This window comes from Leuciscus leuciscus (assembly GCF_965113295.1).
Source record: "Leuciscus leuciscus genome assembly, chromosome: 10".
Taxonomy (NCBI): domain Eukaryota; kingdom Metazoa; phylum Chordata; class Actinopteri; order Cypriniformes; family Leuciscidae; genus Leuciscus; species Leuciscus leuciscus.
This window is the reverse complement of record NC_138734.1, coordinates 16,426,867-16,444,893: the sequence shown is the minus strand read 5'-3', so window position 1 is coordinate 16,444,893 and position 18,027 is coordinate 16,426,867. Positions and strand designations below refer to the sequence as shown.

The window sequence follows — 18,027 nt, the reverse complement described above, 5'->3', positions numbered from 1 at the left end:
TTAAAATAATATTCTTAGTCTTAACATGATCATGTTTCACGTTGTGGTCCTGGGGGTGGCCACTTTCATCAGAAGAAGTGAGCTAGCTTCTAAGCGAATTCTGAACGGACCGCCACGGCAGACCTCTTGCGTGATCATGAAGTAGTAGGCTAATGGCTGAATCAAAATTTATAAGCAAAATCACGGGAATCAATAGCCTAATACAGCCCAGTTGTGCTAAAATAAATATCATGAGACGTCCATCATCAGATGAATGATATGGAAAATTCAAGTTAAGTTAGAGCCGCTAAAGCCAGTGCTACTACCCATGCGAACATGAACACTAAGCTTTTCCCTCCAAAAATATAGCCTAAAACTTATCTCCAAATGCAAAACTGACATTAACAAAATGCAATAATGCAATAACAGCTGAAAAAGTACTTGGGTGTGTGTTTTATTTTATATTTACCGTTCAATAATGCAATCGCTGCTGTCTGTCCCATAGAAGAACATGACAGCCAGCGTACGTTTTGGAACTATTGGGGCTTACATGAACCACGTGACAGCCATAGCAGCGACATCAAAGAGTGTCGCAACTCTCTCTCTCTATGGCTCTGGGCGGGTCCACAACGCGTGTACACTCTGCTTATAAAACACACAGGGATGCTAAGCAGCACAAAAAAATGCCAAATATTTAAAATAAAAGGATTACAATGTAAAATATTATTATTGTGTACATAAAGATATGGTGGAATCCAGCTTGTCTCATAGATGGTCTGCTTCCGCACTTTTACCTCGCGCGCAAGCAGTTCCGTTTGCGCTCTGGAGACGTAGTACATACCTGCCATTTCCAAGGTGTTTCATTTTTAATTTTACCATGTTCATGTTCAGAGACTCGTGTGAATGTTTAAGTCAGCAGGACTCATCAGTGGCATCTGCTCCCTGTAAATGAAAAAATAAATAAAATAAATAAATAAATAAAACACAAAACAATTGTGAACATGCTGATATCAAGAGAAACTACTTGGCTGTGTGCGATTTTGGGAAGAAATTTTTGATTTTTCTGGTTAAAATTGAGATTTAGAATTGAGAAAATGTAGATCCCTTTCGAGGGAACTCGCACTGCGTCGAAGTATCCAGTATATGGATGACAAAGTTACAAAAGTCACAAAATACTTTTTTGAGAGTAGTTTTAGGATATCATTCTTTTACTCATGTGGATAATAGACACTTTCAGCAGCTTGGATGGTTACCTATTGAAAGACGGTAAGCATTCCTGAAACAAAAAATGGTACATAAAATAAGTAATAATAGGGCCCCAGTGTATTTTAACTCATATTTTTCTTGGGTTAATGTAAGACATGGACACTATACTAGACAAAGTATTTTGGACCTGAATCTATGTAAGTGTAAGACTTTGTATGGTCAGAGGACATTTGAATATACAGGTGCGCAGGAGTGGAATAAGTTGCCATTGGACATTAAGGTTTTAATGGATAATGTTGGTTTTAGTATAAGAGTGAAGAGATTGTTTTTAGATAGGATGGCTTAATAAGTCAAGTCAAGTCACATTTATTTATATAGCGCTTTTTACAAGACAGATTGTTTCAAAGCAGCTTTACAGAGATAACAGGAAAATAATGCAACAAAGTTTGTTTCCAGAAGAAAATAGCGTCACAGTCCAGCTTAAGTAAGTTCAGTGATGTTTCATTTTTGTGTTTCAACAAAGGTGAAAAAAAAACTTTTTTTGGTTTGTCATGAAAATGTGTAGTAAAAAAAAAAAAAAAAAAAAAAAAAATCAAGGACCACAATGGAAATAAGTTAATGCAACTTTATTGTGTTATCCTTGCCAAATAAGTTTTGCTACTTTAACTGGTACTGTAATGATTTGACTTTTTATGTCAAATCAACTCAACTCATAACGGTATCAATTTCAAAAACTTGCACTTTGAAACCTGTTTCAAAGTTTGTATTCTCAGGCCACCAAAATGCTGTTGTTGTGTAAATGAACGGCCCTAATGCATTAAAAGTTTTCTGTTTTCAGTTGAAAACGGTGTTGTGTAAACAGTCCCTAAATTAATAACTAATGATTTATACAATGGAAAACAATCAACACTGAACTTACTTAAACTTGACAATGACTTTCTTCTTGAGCTGCTGTACAGCCAAAACAATCTTTGTTGCATTAATTTCTGTTATCTGTTATTCAATTTTACCTGTTATCTTTGTAAAGCTGCTTTGAAACAGTAAAAACAGTCACTGTTTTTTTTGTTGTTGTTGTTGTTGCTGTTGTAAAAAGCACAATATAAATAAAGGTGACTTGACGTGTGTTAGCAATGGTTACCTCCAAAGAAAGACGTGCAGCCATCATCACTTTGCATCAAAATGGCCTCACATGGAAGGAAATTGCTGCAAAGAATATTGCACCAGAACAAACCATTTACCAGATAATCAAGAACTTCAAGGAAAAAGGCTAAACTGTAGTGAAGAAGGCTTCCGGATGTCCCAGAGCAGGGATAGGCAATTTTAGTATTGGAAGCCACTGTCCTGCAGAGTTTAGCTCCAACCCTAATCAAACACACCTGGATCAGCTAATCAATGTCTTTAGGATTAATAGAAAGCTACAGGCAGGTGAGTTTTATCAGGGTTAGAGCTAAACTCTGAAGGATAGTGCCCATCCCTGTCCCAGAATGTCAATGTCCCAAGAAGACTTCTGAGAGTTAGCTATGGAATCGTATCATCACCAGAGTAGAACTTGTTCAGTATTGGGAGCAGGTGGACAATAGCCTGGTGTCAAGAAGGTCTGCTATGAAATCACTTATCTGTAAGAACATCATCAAGCACAGACAGAAATTCTGCAGGAAGTCCAAGGATTGGACTGCAATAGACTGCTGCAAAGTTATTTTCTTTGATTAAGCCCCATTACGCCTGTTTTGGGACATCTGGGAAATCTATTTTCCGAAGAAGAAATGGGGAACCTACCATGAGACCTGCGTTGTGCTAACAGTGAAGCATCCTGAGACCATCCATGTGTGGGGTTGCTTTTCTAGCCAATGCAATGGTCAGTGCATTTAAGCTATATATTTTATGTGCATTCTCAGGCCACCAAAATTGTCAGGGTTGGGTGGTGGTGAAAAGAGCAAGTACTGGTGGGCTTTTATTTAATAAATAAAAATAAAAAAAATACCCTGAGGGGATAAACAAGACACTTGACTTGACTTGAGAGATAATATTAAACAACGATCCAGCACAGGACTGAAAACACAGGGAGAATAAATAGGGAGCAAACAAGGCAGGTAACGAGGGAGGACAGGTGGGGCAAATGAACCAATAAGCAGGTAACAAAATGGGCGGGGTTAGACAATCAATAGGAGAGCACAAAGGACAAGAAAACATGCATGACAAGCCATGTGCTCACAACAAACAGCACTAGAACACAAGCACATGGCCAGTAAAACAAATCATCAGCCGTGCGCTCACAAAAAACGAGACATGAACGCTAATGAGAACTCATAACTAGTGAAAAACACAAGCTGTGTGCTATACAGTACGAGACAAAACATGACATGAAAGCACACGGCCGATGTAAACGAACCGCGTGCTACACAAAACACAACACACGTGGACAGAAGAGCGTACGGCCCGAGCGAACTCGAAACCCGACACAGAACCGAAACCAAACTAGACAGATGTGTCAGAATCCAAAAATCACGCCCCGCACATGTAACAAGGCATACAGACGAGACAACACGGCTCGACGCTCGAAGCCGCGCACCCACACAAAGACATGACAAAACAGGAGTGTCAGAGCTCTGTCACAAAACCAATTAATAAACTAGACAGAAGTGGCAGAACCCTGACAAAAATGGCGTTAACATTAAAGCAATATATTTTACATGCATTTTCTCTGATGCAAACTCATGACGTTGCTAAAAACACATACTTTACTGGTGGAATTGCCTTTAAAACAAATAAGAAGTTCCGTCAATAAAATTACCCATGAAAATGGGAAACCTATCTCTCATTCATGTTGAATTATCATTACAGAGTCTGAATCCTTCAAGTAAGTGCTGTAACAGTATCTGAAGATAATCTTCACAGAGCAAGATCAAAGACTCCAAAGACCTTTCTCTAGACTATTCCACTGACAACAAACATAAATTAAAGCCATGTAAAGTGAATTAACGCCATCTGGAGGGACCAATAAGAAGAACAGAAAGTATGTGTGTGTGTGTGTGTGTGTGTGTGTGTGTGTGTGTGTGTGTGTGTGTGTGTGTGTGTGTGTGTACAGGTTTGACTATACTTGTGAGGTCCAAAATGTCCTCACTATTAAAGGGGTCATGGACTGTTTTATTATTTTATAATGTTTCCTGGGGTGCCCTTATACTGTTAGTATGATTTTAACATAAAAAATTTTCATAATTTATAAATAAAAGGCATTTTTCCAAGCCTGATTTTAGCCTCTGATTTGAACGCTCTGTTTTAAGGGGCGTGTCTGCTGTGAGACTTCAGTGTAAACGCCCACTGCTGTGATTGGCTGACATGTTTGAATATGAAATAGCTAGTATTACATGTGGAACTCAATCTAAAACTTGTACTACATTTTTACTATTACATCTATCGAGATTAGGGAATAGTGAAAAGTATTGATCATAATGATCTATTCCCATCACATGAAAGGTTGCAGTGATGAGCATTGAGCAGATGACAGACAGTCTCTGTTGATTGCGTATGAAAAGATCTTATCATTGCAAAGCAATTTCGGCACTCTCACGACTGTTTTCACTAGAGGTGCGAAGTCCAGGGGGTCAGAAAATAAACATCCTGCCATTTATTTATTTCACCCATGATCTCAGCCAGCTGATTTCACTAATTAGTTCTATCTCCTTGCTGAAAAACCAGCATAGCTGTCAACATTGAACATTGAAAATAAGGGAGATTTCCCGGAATCCATCCCCAAAATAAGGGATTTTTTTTTACATGATTCTTACCCACAAACTTTAAAAAAAAGCACTAATCATTAACAGTCTAAAGAGTTTATAACTACACAATATATATTAAAGAATTACAGACCAATGGACATGTTTAAAGTGCTTTATTTATGAACAAAGTAAACATTACTTACAATTTTTCATTTGCTACAACGTGTTTTAGCTTAATGTTGGGAGACAGAGTGAGAAAGAACTCAAAGAATTGGTGGTTAATTCTGTGATTTTGGCCGTCGGCGTCCTGATCCATCATCGCACATCACACTCATCTACTCTACTCTCCTTGATCATTCGAAATTCACTTCCCGATACTTTTTCCCTCTTCCTCGCGCCCGCGCCGCTGCCGCGACTGTCTTCTTCTTCTTCGATAGTAGCCTAAGCTACTGTCTGTATACTGCCACCTGCTTTACTGGAGGTCTAGCAACCCAAGTGCAAGCCACTTCACAGACACAGATAGTTGCGTGTTCTGAGTTAACACAATCAGAGCGTAAAAATACGGGATATTTTACGGGAAAATACTAAAACGGGAAGACAGCGGGCAAAGAGCTAAAATACGTGAGAAACCCGGAAAAAACGGGAGGGTTGATAGCTATGAAAACCAGTGCTAATTAGCAAACCCAGGTGATTGGAACAATAGCTACTGAGGAGGACTTTTACTTTCTGAAACTGGACTTTACACTTCTGGCTTTCACCAAATAACAATGCAAACACAATGTAAATATAGTAAGAGCTTCGTTATACTGTACATTGTAATGATTTTGTGATGATTGATTGGTTTTGGCAAGTGTCCAGGTAAACTCGCACTGTTTGATCGATAGCTTGGGCAATTGGAAAGGGAGCGTTCTTTGATTGCTTTCTTTAGATAATTTAATCACAGTTTAAATAAGATTATTTTCATCCTACTAAGAGAAACGACGTGAAGTTGATTGTTTAGTCACTGGCTTGATTTACTGATGCATAAACAGTATTGAACGATATTTTGAGAGAGAATAGGCTTGTTCGACTTGAACCGGCGCTGCACAGACCGATCGGTGAATGACATCAAAGTTCCGCGAGAGCAAATAGAAAGTAAACGGCTCCTTATGCTTTTGAATTGCTCTCGCGGTACTTTGATGTCATAAACCGATCGGTCTGTGCAGCGCCGGTTCAAGTCGAACAAGCCTAATCTGTCTGAACTTGAATAATTACATCAGAAATCACTGATCACAGATCAGGCATTAGAATAAACATGACTACTTACATGCTTGTGCTGTTGCTGGCAGATCCATATCGTAAAAGTCTGTTTGCAAAAACAGGCCGAAATTTACCAAATAATCCACAGTGAAATACACCAAATACAAACAAATAATGCACTGCTGAGACATTCACATTGTTGGGAAAAAAATCCACTATCCTAGCATTAGGAACGTTGGAAGGTAATGGTATTGATCCTGTATCGATCTTTTCTCGTTCTCATGTCACTGTTCATTAACGCTACAGTGGACGGGGCCAAAGCTGCCCTGTGACGTCACAAGCAGGGCCGGCGCGTCCATATAGGCGAACTAGGCAATTGCCTAGAGCGGCACTTTTGTAAGGGCGGCAAAATGTGTGCCAACCGGGATGAACAATTCACAAAATAGGCTATATGATTCGCTGAGCTGCCGCTGCCCCGCCCCGCCCCCCTGCTCTCACGAGTCATGACTGAGTGATGGGAAGTTCAGATCATTTTACTGAGTCTCTTTTACGATCTCGTTCATCAAAATGAACGAATCTTTATTTGAGTAATTTCGTGGCTTAATTTCGTGGCGTATAATTTAAGTGGCTTTAAATGTTACTTTTAACAGCCAAATTCCCCGATCACATCCACCTACGCAATGTTGATCATATTCTGAATTAAGAAAATCATTATAATGCAGTCAAAAATTATTTACAGGGAACATAAAAATGACTTAACCTTCCGAGTCTTTCCATTTGTAACCTGACATACGCCATGAATCGAGACTTTTGAAGGAGAAAGCACACCAACAACAGAGGGGTTCGTTGTTAAAATATATTGATCCAGGGAGTATTTGCAAGGATGACACGCCGTCAAGTCCACCAAAGAACCAAGAGGCCGCTAGCACAGCTAACCTTACTGGAATTTCTATTTTAAAAAATGTTACACACCTGGCATCCCTCTCGAAACGGTTCTCATTCGCGCTTGAATATGTTCACACTATAAACATTTTTTTTTTTTTTTTTTTTTTTTTTTTTACAATTATCTTATATAGCCTATAGCCATTTTAATAGGATGGACAGTTGAAGGAACCCAACCTATTTACCAAAATATTTGCTTCCTCTTGGCCTACTAAAGTGTTCATACAACGGGAGTAGGCTATTCTCTGGCTAGAGCAGAACAGCGGAGTGTGTGTGGACAGAAGTGCCTGAGCTTGTGTTTTGGGTTAAGCTGCGTTGCTTTGACATAGTGGAAAATAGAATAACAGAAACAAAATGTATTAGCCTTTTTACCCGTTATTATCAATCTAAATTAATCTCGTTTTTAATTTAACTTAATTTCGTTTTTCTTTATTTAAATTTCGTTTTTTTCTTCATTTAAATTTTGTTTTTCAAATTTCGTTTTTTCTTTATTTAAATTTCGTTTTTTTTTATTTCAATTTTGTTTTTCTTTATTTCAATTTTGTTTTTTCTTTATTTAAATTTTGTTTTTCTTTATTTAAATTTTGTTTTTCTTTATTTAAATATACCCTTTACTGTGTCAGTAATTTTTTAATCAGAAAAATATTAGACTACCTTAAAAGTAGCCTATTGCTTAAGTTAACAGACCTGTGAGTGTGCGTTTAATAAGCAAATAAGCCCTGCCCGCGTGAGGTGCGCCGCTTCCCGCTCGCGCTGTTCTGTATACTAAAAGTTTATAAATTCTGAACGTGTTGCGTCTCGTGTGTCCATCTATATTGCACCAAATGCGATACTGCACTCCCTTGTGAAGTCGATTGGATGAACGGTTCTCCAAATAATCAAAATGCAAACAGAAAGACAGACATATAGAGATTCTTGCCTTTATTAGAGAGAAGAATATGTTCAGCTCCCTCTGCCCGAAGCTTCAAATATTCGATGTTCATTACTATCGAAGCTTCGAAGCTCAAAAATGGTATTCTGACCAGCCCTATTTTCGCCTAGAGCGGCAGAAGTGCACCCGCCGGCCCTGGTCACAAGTCTCCACTTTTTAGATCCTGTCATTTGCTGGCCTTGGTTTCAATAAAAGCAGTTTTTGGAATAACAAGAAAGTTTTTGAGTTTTGAAACTTACAGGGTATTTTTATAGTATAACGTAATCTTAACTCTCAAAGGATCAAGGAACATTTGAATTCTGAGTCTATGGCCCCTTTAAAACGAATGTCCTTACTAATATAGTCAAACTTGTTGAACACTGATTAGTGAGCCAGACTTCACCAGTTAAAAATACTTATATGTAACCAGGTGGAAAGTTTGCCAAGTTCACTGGACAGATCATCAAAGCCCTGGGTTAAGTGAACTGCACCTATAACATGTTCTAGTGCTCATCCATTGATGTAATGTTACGCTGGACTTTAAGAAATGTCACTATCTTGAATTTGAGATTTGTGCTGGCTACTGTATACAGGCCACCAGGGCACCATACAGACTTTATCAAAGAAGCTGATTTTCTATCAGAGTTAGTACTGGCTGCAGATAAAGTCCTAATTGTTGGTGATTTTAATATACATGTAGGACGAAAAAGATGCATTGGGATTGGCATTCAAAGACATTCTTAACTCTATTGGAGTTACACAACACGTGTCAGGACTCATTGTCGTAATCATACTCTAGATCTAATATTATCACACAGAATCAATGTTGATGCCATTGAAATTCTGCAGCAGAGCGATGACATCTCAGATCATTATCTAGTCTCGTGTAAACTTAATTTAGCCAAGGCTGCAAAGCCGACTCTGTGTTACAAATATGTTAGACCTATCACTTCTGCCACTAAAGATTGCTTTATTAATAATCTTCCTGATCAGTTTCATCATCTCAGCATCCCAGATACCTTAGAAGACCTCGATATTGCGACAGAAACTTTTAACTCTATCTTTTTTAGCACTTCAGTTGCTCCATTGCGCTTAAAGAAGATTAACGAAAATAGTCCAACACCGTGGTACAACGAGCACACTTGGGCCCTTAAAAGAGCAGCCAGAAAATGGAGCACAACTGGAAGAAAACAAAACTGGAGGTATTTCGCATTTCATGGAAAGAGAGCTCGATTGCTTACAGAGAGGCATTAAAAGCTGCTAGATCTGCTTATTTTTCAACCCTATTAGAAGAAAATAAACAAAACCCTAGGTATTTATTTGAAACAGTAGCTAAACCAACGGAAAAAAAAAGCTTCAAGCCCAGAGGTTTCCAAGCAGCACAGCAGTAATGACTTTATATGAACTTCTTCACTAATAAGATTGATAATATCAAGGAGAAAATTATAACTATGCAACCGTCTACTACAGTATCACATCAGGGAGTGCATTGTAGTCTCCCTAAGGAAAAATGTGATTCATTCATTGCTATAGAAGAGGAAGAATTTGCTGAACTCGTTAAATCATCTAAATCGACAACATGTATGTTAGACCCTATACTGACTAAGCTACTGAAAGAGATGCTTCCAGAGGTCATAGATCCTCTTCTTAATATCATTAATTAATCTTTGTCATTAGTATATGTACCAAAAACTTTTAAGCTGGCTATGATTAAACCGCTTGTTAAAAAAACACAACTTGATCCTACAGAATGAGTCAATTACAGGCCGATCTCGAATCTACCTTTTTTGTCAAAGATACTAGAAAAGGCAGTATCTTCACAACTATGTTCCTTTTTAGAAAGAAATTATATCTGCAAGGATTTTTAGTCAGGATTTAGACTGTACCATAGTACTGAGACAGCTCTCATTAGAGTCACAAATGATTTGCTCTTATCATTCGATCGTCGTTGTATCTCTCTATAAGTGTTACTTCATCTTAGTGCAGCATTTGATACTATCGAACATAACATTATTTTAAATAGACTCAAAAATTATTTTGCCATTAATGGAATTGCATTAGCATGGTTTAAATCATACTTATCTGACCGTTATCAGTTTACAGAGATGTCTTATTGATCACAAGTTCAGTATGGTGTACCACAAGGCTCAGTTCTAGGACCGTTGCTGTTCACTCTGTACATGCTACCCTTGGGAGATATCATTAGGAAGCATGGCATTAGTTTTCACTGACGAAACTTACCAATTCACAAAATTAACGGAATGCATAGCTGATATAAAAAAATGGATGACTAGCAACTTCCTACTACTTAATTCTGAAAAAACAGAGATTCTAATTATTGGACAAAACATTTCCTCACGTAATTATCTAGATTACTGTTTAACATTTGATGGCTGCTCTGTCAAGTCTTCGTCGTCGGTTAGGAACCTGGGTGTGCTCTTTGATACCAATCTTTCATTTGAAAGTCACGTGTCTAGCATCTTTAAAACCGCATTATTTCATCTTAAAAATATATCTAAATTACGTCATATGCTCTCAATGAAAAATGCAGAACAATTAGTCCATGCGTTCATGACATCAAGGCTAGATTATTGTAATGCTATTATGGGTGGTTGCACTGCATGCTTAATAAACAAACTACAGCTGGTCCAAAATGCAGCAGCTAGAGTTCTTACCAGAACCAGGAAGTATGACCATATTAGCCTGGTTCTGTCAACACTGCATTGGCTCCCTATTAAATATCCTATACATTTTAAAATATTGCTGATCACTTACAAAGCACTAAATGGTTTATCTCCCCAGTACTTGAGCGAGCTCTTAACGCATTATAGTCCTTCACTTATATTGCAATCTCAAAATTCCGGCCAGTTGATAATACCTATCAAAATCGACTGCTGGCGGTAGATCCTTTTCCTATTTAGCACCAAAACTTTGGAACAATCTTCCTAACATTGTCCGGGAAGCAGACACACTCTGTCAGTTCAAATCTAGACTAAAAACACATCTCTTTGACCTAGCATACACGTAACACATTAAAATAGACTTCTATAATTCAATGTTAGGCTGCATAGTTTAGGTCAGCCGGAACCGGGAACACTCCCCATAAATCCTGATGTACTTGTTATATCATAAGAAGGATGGTGTCTATGCTAATATTAGTCTCTCTGTTTATCCGAGGTTTACCGCAGTCCGCCAGATCCAGGCTGTATCCAGATCCGATGAAGGACCTGCGCCTGGACACGATGACAACGCAGTCCTGAAGTGTCAACCAGTCCCTCCCTGTTTACTGAAGTCAGCTGGATCCCGGCCATATCCAGATCAGATGGTGGACCTGCACCTGGACCCATCCATGACGCAGCCCTGAAGTGCCAGCCTCATTAGCCCTGTGAAGGCGTCTTCGACACGACCAATCTGACTTCTGACCTGTAATGCTGCCTGGATCATAATCATACACCGACTGAGCCTGGGTTCTCCCAAGGTTTTTTTTTCTGCATTCTGTCACCTGATGGAGTTTTGGTTCCTTGCCACTGTTGCCTTGGCTTTTGGCTTGCTTAGTTGGGGACATTTAATATTCAACAATATTATTGATCTGCCTTACTTAGGGTGGACGATGACGCAATTTTCTTCTAGAAACAAACTTTGTTGTATTATTTTCATGTTATCACTGTGAAGCTGCTTTGATGCAATCTGTATTGTAAAAAGTGCTATATAAATAAAGGTGACTTGACTTGGCTTGACTTGGAAGTTTCGCGAGAGCTGCCTGTGAGCAGCACAATTTTCCAACGTGGTTTTGGATAATGCTCACATGGACGCTGTGAAGAATCAAGGCCATAAAAGTCCATGATATACACAAAATAGTGAGAAAGTAATATTCCACCATGGTTTTTCCCAGAGGTAAAAACAGATTTTAGTATCCTGGAAAAGAAAAGAGAATGGATGAAGTGGGAATTAAAACAATAATTTATATAAGGAACAGTTACTATAATTATCTCAAAATTTATACAGATGGATTCAAGAGCAAACATGAATGTGTGGGAGTTGGAATACATATTCCAGAATTCAAAATAAATATTTCCAAAAGATTATCTGACCAGTTATCCATATATACAGCAGAAATCGTGGCAGTCATCATTGCATTACAGTGGGTTGAAGAGGTAAGACCTGATAGGGTGGTATTATGCACAGACTCATTAGCTGTCATAAAAAGCATACAGTCAATGGAATCTGTCAGAGAAGACCTACTAATAGAACTTCATCACAGTTTGCTAAGATTACATCGGGGTGGCATAGATGTTCAGTTTTGTTGGGTGAGGGAATGAAAGGGAATGAGAGTGCAGATAAACTTGCAAAAGATGCATTGCAGCAGGAAATAACAGTTCCAATTCCACTTGGAGGAGAAGGGAAATCAGTGATTAGAAAGAAAGGTATGGAAATATGGCAGAAATGGTGGGAAGAAGACACGAAAGGAAGGGGATATCATAAAATACTTACATAAAACTGACATAAAATCTGTCAGTATTAAAATTATAAGGAAAGGACTAGGCGGGAGGAAATTACAATGACAAGACTGAGAGTGGACCACACAGGACTGAATGACACCTTGTTTTTAATGGGGAAAAGGAATAGTGAATACTGTGAAAACTGTGGGGTTAAAGAAAATGCTGAACATGTCATATTGCACTGTATATTATATGAGGTGGAAAGACAGGTGTTTCAAGATAGGGTTCAGGAAGCAGGGCGGGAGTGGAATCTAATGGGGATACTGGGAACAGAAGGGGAGGGAGAAGGGATAAGAATCACCAGAACGGCACTTTTTAAATTTCTTAAAGACACAGGGTTGATGGGTAGAATATGAGAACAATTAAAATAGCATGATGTATCACACTCCTGTACAGTAGCTGACGGTATACACCTAAAAGTTGTTTGCAATCCACCATTAATCAAGAGAAGAAGAAGAAGAAGAAGAAGAAGAAGAAGAAGAAGAAGAAAACAGTGATAAATATGCACTTATAATGAGTTGTAATGTCCTTTTCAGTGTTTGCTTATTCAGGTGGCTGTGTATTGTGTTGGCTGATGGTGATTTCTGTCCAGATGCATCTCTGTGTGGGGAAATCCCAGCAACGCAATTCTGTGTAAGTGATGAACTATCATCAATATCAGCGTAACATTACGATTATTTTTTGTGTAAAATTTGATGTGAACAAGTGTTATTGATTTGTAGTAATTTTGTTTAAATGTAGAGGGGAGAAAAATGCTCATTAGGCCCTCAGTGTGTTTCCGGGACGAGCGTGAACCATCTGAGTGAGTGTTGTTCACTTTAATTGTTTACAAAAAAAGTGTGTATTAGCCATGTGAATGTACTGTATGTTTCATTGAAACAAGTAGAGTGTTACTTTTGTTCCTTCGTCATGTGTTCCAAATATTAAGGAAAAGTTGTGTATTATTTATTTTACTGTCTGCTGAGGAAAATCGAGTTCATCATCAACTGGGAAAACATGTACATGTTATAGAGTGGTGATGAACAGTAAGTTTGAATCATTAATTTCATTTTTGAAGTTTTACAAGTGTTTATTCACTGATGTAAGACTGAGTCTTAAATTGTGTATTCATTTTTGAAAGGTATTGCTCATACTCAAAAATGTAACTTCTAATTTCATTTCCAAGTATTTTTCATGTAACATAAGCAGCCTTATTTGGTCTTCTGGGCTGACAAATATGGTTATTTGTGTATTTGTTTTCCAGAATAAGAGGCTGCTACCGTTGTCTATGTTAGCCAGTATTGTATTTGATTTGTTTAATGTTGTGACTGAGAACAAGAGAGGTAGAAAGACTCATTTTGATGTGAGAAACAAACTTCACTGTACACAAGCTTTTCTACTCTAATTTCCCAAATTTTGCATAATTAACAAGTTGTTTCAAGTGCAGTCTGGAATAAAAGATCCCCTTATGAATTTTTCATCCTGTGTCCGGTGTTGTCACTAATTCACATACCGGGCCACATTTAATAAATCAGCCAAATCCTCTTCATATTTAAGTTTTGCACATATTTATGTGAGGTGAGGTTTATGTTTAGGGGTAGGAAAAAGAAAATATCATTAACCTGATATAAAACAATGAAAGTTAAGGAGATATCCTCACTATAGTGAAACTTGTGTATGTGTTTAACCTTGATGACCAAATGTACCCACAAAGATAATAAAACCTGACATTTTTTACATCGTGGGGACATTTGGTCTGGCCTTTCGAGGAAAACAGCTAATAAATCATACTAAAATTGGAGAAAACATACTTTTTTTCTCTCCATTCTGTCACCTGATGGACTTTTGGTTCCTTGCCACTGTTGCCTTGGCTTTTGGCTTGCTTAGTTGGGGACATTTAATATTCAACAATATTATTGATCTGCCTTGCGTAGGGTGGACGATGACGCAATTTTCTTCTAGAAACAAACTTTGTTGTATTATTTTCATGTTATCAATATGAAGCTGCTTTGACACAATCTGTATTGTAAAAAGCGCTATATAAATAAAGGTGACTTGACTTGACTAAATTGTTTGTTTTTTTAAATTGTACAAGAATGTGTGCAATTTGTCTAAAAATCATTATCCCTATAGAAAGTCTACATAATTACATAAAAAAACAAAACAAGTCTCTGAGTGTGTGTGTGTGTGTGTGTGTGTGTGTGTGTGTGTGTGTGTGTGTGTGTGTGTGTGTGTGTGTGTGTGTGTGTGTGTATAAAGGTTTGGCTATACTTGTGAGGGCCAAATGTAGGGCTAAAATTTAATTCTCTACCGATCTCTCAAGAAGAGAAAACAATCTGTCCATTCTCTCCCTACTCTCCTGTGATCTCCTCTGTCTCTCTCTGAAACCTCATGTCCTCCCTAATTAGCTCGATCAGCTCATCCTCTCAGTCTCTTTTTTCTCTTGGCTGGTGCTGGTGCTGGTTCACTGCTGAACTTGGCCCTGGTCTGTCCTCAGGGATCGAGGCAATTAGAACAGGGTGTTGTTGGAATGCCTGTGTCCCAACACCTCATCCATGAGGACAAACCAGGGCCCACTCACTCCCTCACTGGACTCAGGACACTTACAACCCTAAGGCAGAGCAAATAGACCACTCCTGTAAACAACAACAACAGCACAACAAATTTCAGCAAAGATGTGTTGACTAATTTGCTTGCTTTTTTTCAAAAAAATGTGTTCCCCTTTTTTTTGGCTTGCAGCAGGCCATTTTTCTCCAGAATTGTCCTATAATAAGATAAAAAAAGGAAACACTTATGAAAAATATTAAAACAGAGGTGCAATCTTAAGAAGATTAGAAAATATGACACAGCAGTAGGCTACATGCATACAAAATACTCCAGAAATCATATTTCTGTATACTCAAATTTGGTTAAAACATTTGTAGACATAGCTTGCATGACAGCACTACAAAAATCAACAAAGTGAAAAACTATTGCCTTATCTACTGGTTATCTTATTGTTGTGGGCTTTGTATAGGGTGAGGCCTAATTATTATAATACACAAGAGAGCCGAGTGGAAATATTACAAATTGGTCGTTGCCTTACCTCAAAGCCGTACTGGCCTTTGTTTCGCCCCGGTAAATAAATAAACATTTTCGGCACTCATTTTAATAAACTCAACTGTCTGCTATTTTCTCCCTAAAACAAAACGAAATATTAGAACAAGTTTTGCCTCAGACCACTTAACAAAGGAAGCCGTGCAGTGGTAACGCAGGGTTCACGTTTTCACGTTTTTAAGAAAGAGTTCGCTAGTTCACTTGTTTCGCTAGCTATTTGAGTAAATAAAAACACAATACCTACATTTATAAGCGTATTCCTCTGCCGCCACAGAACTATCACCTGCCATTTTCTTTGAATAAAAAAATATATATCCTGTCGCCACCGGCGCGCGATGATAGGCTAGGCTGCGAAGGATCCACTCGTTCTGTCCTTTGCGGCCCGAGGAAAGAAGGACAGTAGGCCGCGTTCGAAGGAGCCTTCGAATTGGGACAGTCTTCATCGCGCTGCGGTGACGCGATTGGCCTTCAAATGCGGCCTTCGAAGGATGTGGCCCTTGAAGTGGGACACAGCTATTGTCCTCAACATGACAAACATATTTGTGTTTACATATTTATATAAGTGGCACAAAACTGCAGTAAAATCATGACGCATGACGCAAATGTTTGGCCTTTTGGACTGATCACATGCTGTAGCTATTGTGGGTCACTGATGTAGCGCCGCCAACTGGAAGCAGGAGGTGTTGCATTTACAACAGTCTTTGAAAAAATCCATTTACATTTACAGAAACAGCCAAAACAGTTAACTATGGAGTTAATATTGTGCCATAATTAAACAAACAAATCCAGCATTTTGCAAACAAACTCGATCTGCTTTGGAAAACTCGACTCGCAAACAAACAGAAAGCAATGTGCAAGTACAAAGGTCAATTTGAGTGAAAATGCAGTGGAGTAACACATATGTATTGTGTTTTACAAATATAAATAAATGAGCCTAGATAATATTTCACAAATGAATACAAACCATCCTACAAATTGCATGTAGCCTTTGAAAAAATACCAAATCTAGTGCATACAAATGCATATCTGTCTGTTATGATTGTGAGACATTTGGCTTTTTATGAGATCTGGCACGATTTTCTCACAAATGTGTCCTTGCAGATTTTCTCACAAATGTGTCCAGGCAGATTTTCTCACAAATGCAGTTGAGCAACTTCCTCTTCTAAAACAGTAGATGGCGCTAAGCTAGGGGATTAATTTAGCGCTAGACTCCCGGGAGAAGCACTGATTTGAAACTTGCCTTTACCTACTGCTGAGGAAAATGACCGGTGAACAGGCATGTTCTGTCTTAATTTATCTATAATTAACGTTTTTGAGGTCTTCTTTTGCAAAATGTTTATTGCATAATTTATTAATTTTAAATATAATATATAAATTGCTCTTTATTGTATTTATTTGTGAAACATTATCTAGGCTCATTTTTTTATATTTGTAAAACACAATACATATTTGTTACTCCACTGCATTTTCACTCAAATTGTTTACACTCGACGCCGCCTTCAGCCTGATGTCCTGCTGTGCCATCCGGCACGCTATATCCTTTTCAAAAGCCAGAGTGTTTGCCGTTGCGACTCTCTTTTCTAAAAGAGCTGTTCCATATACCTCAGGTCTCCTGCGCCTCGTGCAGAGGCTCGCTCTTCGGCGGAGATCACCACATCCTCTGAGCTTCCTGCCTAGGCCGTGACCATGCGGAAGCTGCACTCTCTAAGGGTGGCTGCCCGGAGTGCGATGAGATGGCGCTCTCTACACTGCGGGCTCGACTGGCCAGAGAGCAATCCAAGGTTGCTAGACCTAAGTGACCTGAAAGGATTGTGAGAATGTATTAAATCAGATAAGTACCCTGGTGCTAGGCCGTGTAACAATTTAAAAACGTAAAAAAATAAATTTTATTTTTTTATTTTTTATTCCGGTATCCAGTGTAGAAAAGTTAAAATAGGAGTGATGTGATCGAATTTTCGACAACCAGTCAACAGCCTGGCAGCAGCAATTTGAACTGATTGAAGACGCCCAATAGATGATTGGTTAGATCCAAAATAGAGTGAATTGCAATAGTCAAGTCGTGAGGTGATAAACACATGAATGACTATTTCGAAGTTCTTGGGAGAGAGAAAAGATTTGACTTTTGCAAGACGTCGTAAGAGAAAGAAACATGATTTTACGACGGAATTAATTTGTTTATCAAACTTGAGGCCTGAATCAAACAGAACACCTACATTTTTAGCAGTTGATGTAACATGAGAATTAAACTCACCAAGGTCCAGAATACCAGAGTCATAGAAATCACTTGGTCCAAACAGTATTACTTCAGTTTTATTCTTATTTAAAGCTAAAACAAATTGTGTGTAAGCCATAGTTTCACTTCCTGAAAACATGCAAGCTTGAATAATTTTTTTAAATGGGAAGTACAGTTGGTTGTCGTCAGCAAATAAATAAAATGATGCTCCGTATTTGGAAAAGATGG

General features: G+C 38.3%; 1 protein-coding gene and 1 long non-coding RNA gene across 2 annotated transcripts in view; both read left to right on the top strand.

Annotated features, from left to right (window-relative positions):
* LOC309508597 overlaps positions 1-11,723 on the top strand; it is a 147,545-nt gene extending 135,822 nt beyond the window's left edge. Inside the window, exon 2 of the long non-coding RNA XR_014209589.1 lies at positions 11,471-11,723. This is a non-coding gene — a long non-coding RNA (uncharacterized lncRNA). The remainder of the gene's footprint in view (positions 1-11,470) is intronic.
* Positions 11,724-12,965: 1,242 nt separating this feature from the next.
* emc8 (ER membrane protein complex subunit 8) overlaps positions 12,966-18,027 on the top strand; it is a 417,930-nt gene continuing 412,868 nt past the window's right edge. The window contains exon 1 of the mRNA XM_082183118.1: positions 12,966-12,984. The gene's annotated coding sequence lies outside the window, so the exon portion shown is untranslated. The remainder of the gene's footprint in view (positions 12,985-18,027) is intronic.